This window comes from Saimiri boliviensis, chromosome 1 (assembly GCF_048565385.1).
Source record: "Saimiri boliviensis isolate mSaiBol1 chromosome 1, mSaiBol1.pri, whole genome shotgun sequence".
NCBI classification, from domain to species: Eukaryota; Metazoa; Chordata; class Mammalia; order Primates; family Cebidae; genus Saimiri; species Saimiri boliviensis.
Genome location: NC_133449.1, coordinates 243,762,678 through 243,765,268, shown reverse-complemented (window position 1 = coordinate 243,765,268; position 2,591 = coordinate 243,762,678).

Sequence of the window (2,591 nt, the reverse complement as noted above, 5' to 3'; positions counted from 1 at the left end):
GGAGTTGAGAGTTCTGTTAAATGTCTATTAAGTTCTCTTGGTCCAGGTCTGAGTTCAAGTCCTGGATTTCCTTATTGATTTTCTGTCTCATTGATCTCTTCAATATTGACAATGGAGTGTTAAAGTCTCTCACTATTATTGTACGGGAGTCTAAGTCTCTTTGTAGGTCACTAAGGATTTGCTTTATGTGTCTGGGTGCTCCTGTATTGGGTGCATATGTATTTAGAACAGTTAGTTATTCTTGTTGCATTGATCCTTTTACCATTATGCAATGCCCTTTTCTCTTTTGATCTTTGTTGGTTTAAAGTCCATTTTATTAGAGGCTATGATTGCCACCCCTGCCTGTTTTTGCTCCCTATTTGCTTGGTAAATCTTCCATCCCTTTATTTTGAGTCTATGCATGTCTTTGCATCTGATATGGATCTCTTGAATACAGCACACTGATGGTTCTTGGGTTTTTATACAATTTACCAGTCTGTGTGTTTTGATTGGGGCATTTAGTCTGTTTACATTCAATGTTAATATTGTTATCTGTGAATTTGATCCTGCCATTTTATTACTGGTTGGTTGTTTTGCCCTTTGGTTGGCATAATGTTTTCATTGAGTCATTGGTCTTTACCATTTGGTTCTTTTTTGCAGTGGCTGGTACTGGTTTTTCCTTTCTGTGTTTAGTGTTTCCCTCAGGAGCTCTTGTAGGGCAGGTCTGGTAGTGACAAAATGTCTCAGCAATTGCTTGTACATAAAGGATTTTATTTCTCTATCACTTATAAAGCTTAGTTTGGCTGGATGTGAAATTCTGGGTTGAAAGTTCTTTTCTTTAAAGATGTTGAATATTGGCCCCTTCTCTCTTCTGGCTTGTAGGGTCTCTGCCAAGAGGTCCACTTTGAGTCTGAAATGCTTCCCTTTGTGAGTGAACTGATCTTTCTCTCTGGCTGCCCTTAGTATTTTTTCCTTCGTTTCAACCCTAGTGTATCTGACGATTATGTGCCTTGGGATTGCTTTTCTAGAGGAGTATCATTGTGATGTTCTCTGTATTTCCTGTCTTTCAGTGTTGGCCTGACTTGCAAGGTTGGCGAAGTTCTCTTGGATGATATCCTGAAAAGTATTTTTCAACTTGGATTCATTCTCCCTATCATCTTCCGGTATACGAATCAAGCGTAGATTCGGTCTTTTCACATAATCCCATATTTCTTGGAGGCTTTGTTCATTCCTTTTCACTCTTTGTTCTCTTTTGTTGCCTTCTCATTTTGTTTCATTGAGTTGATCTTCAATCTCTGATATCCTTTCTTCTGCTTGATCTATTTGGCTATTAAAACTTGTATATGTGTCACAAAGTTCCTGTGCTATGTTTTTCAGCTCCATCAAATCATTTATGTTCTTCTCTAAGCTGGTTATTCTAGTTAGCATTTCGTCTAACCTTTTCTCAAGGTTTTTAGTTGCTTTGCATTTGGTTAGAACATGTTCCTTTAACTCAAGAGAAGTTTGTTATTACCCACCTTCTGAAGCCTGCTTCTGACAGTCCATCAAATTCGTTCTCTGTATAGCTTTGTTCCCTTGCTGGTGAAGAGTGTGATCTTGTGGTGAGGGAGAGGCGTTCTGGTTTTTGATGGTTTCATTCTTCTTGTGCTGTTTTTTTCCCGTCTCATTAAATTTATATAGTTTTGATCTCAGGTAGCTGCTTGGGGAGGTGGCCTTTCCTTTGCCTGCAGAGGCGCTGCTGGGCTGCCAAGGGTTCTGTGGAGCTGTCTTTTATTTACTCAGGAAAGTTAGGCCAGCTTCTGCGATGGTGGCTGCCTCTCCCCCTGCCAAGGTGGATTGTTCCTGGTTGCTCTCTAGGTGCGAAACTCTGGTGTGAGAGTTTTTTTCAGTCAGCTGGGCTTCGTCTAGGCGGGGGGACCTGTCCTGCTGTATGGGCTGTTTCCCTGTTTTCAGTTTCTCTTCCCTCTGAGGGGAGGTTAGATCCATCCAGTTGACTTTCTGGCTTTCACGTCAACCAGTGCTTCCGCTTAGATCTATGCTGACAGCCCTGGCACCAGCCAACGTTGCTGTTCTACCCTGTTCAGGCAGCTTGCTGAGACTTTTCAGCCTAGTGAAGATCTCCTGTTTTGTGGGTTGTAGAAGGCTTGGGTGGAGAGCTGTATCCCAACGAAAGTCCCAGAGGGGGAGATCCCCCAGTCTTCTGGTCAGTTGCACGCAACTCCTGGGTGGGGCAATACCCCACCTTGCCTCAACTTGCCCTATTTGGTTTATACCCACTATCCAACCAGACCCACAAAATGAACCTGGTACCTCATTTGGAATTGTGGAGATCACTCAGTTTCTGCATCTCTCTCGCTGAAAGCTGCTTTCTGGAGCTGGCTCTTATTTGGCCATCTTGGGATCTAGTAGGGAAGGATTTCCTAAACAAAACATGCATTTTGCATATAAACCATAGCGGGAAGTCATATATCAGAAATCTGAGCATCTAAACATACCAAAGCACTGTAAGTACTCAAGCTTGAAGTTATTTAAAACACATATAATCTACAAACTTTCATTAGTTAGAATACATGAAAAACTTCTTAAAACTAGTAAAACATTAATTAGCAAAA